The sequence below is a fragment of the Petaurus breviceps genome, unplaced genomic scaffold (assembly GCF_028583685.1).
Source record: "Petaurus breviceps papuanus isolate PSGF00001 unplaced genomic scaffold, PetGlider_PUasm1.0 118, whole genome shotgun sequence".
Taxonomy (NCBI): domain Eukaryota; kingdom Metazoa; phylum Chordata; class Mammalia; order Diprotodontia; family Petauridae; genus Petaurus; species Petaurus breviceps.
The window spans coordinates 24556045-24556501 of record NW_027185616.1 but is presented as its reverse complement, the minus strand read 5'-3'; positions in this window follow the sequence as shown (position 1 = coordinate 24556501).

Below are 457 nucleotides of genomic sequence, written 5' to 3'. Positions count from 1 at the left end.
AAGAAAGAAAGAAAGAAAGAAAGAAAGAAAGAAAGAAAGAAAGAAAGGAAGGAAGGAAGGAAGGAAGGAAGGAAGGAAGGAAGGAAGGAAGGAAGGAAGGAAGGAAGGAAGGAAGGAAGGAAGGAAGGAAGGAAGAGAGACACACACAAATATAAAGTCAATCCCTTCTCTCAAGGAGTTAATTTTCTAATGGAGGAAGACAATATACAAAAGGAAGACAAAAGGTGGGGTGGAGAGACAAGGGACCCTTGGAGGGGGAGGCAAATATGGTAAAGAAGTCCAAAAACAGTACACCTAAAAAGAAATGAGGAGATGAATGTCCTGGGTCCTCTCCTTAAATGCCTTAAATGGAGGTTTTGGAGCTCATGTCTCTAATCAGAAGGTCTAGAGGAACAAAGGCTACTGATGAAATAAGAGCACCAAGGCTGATTGAGTGAGGAGATTTCACAAAGATGAG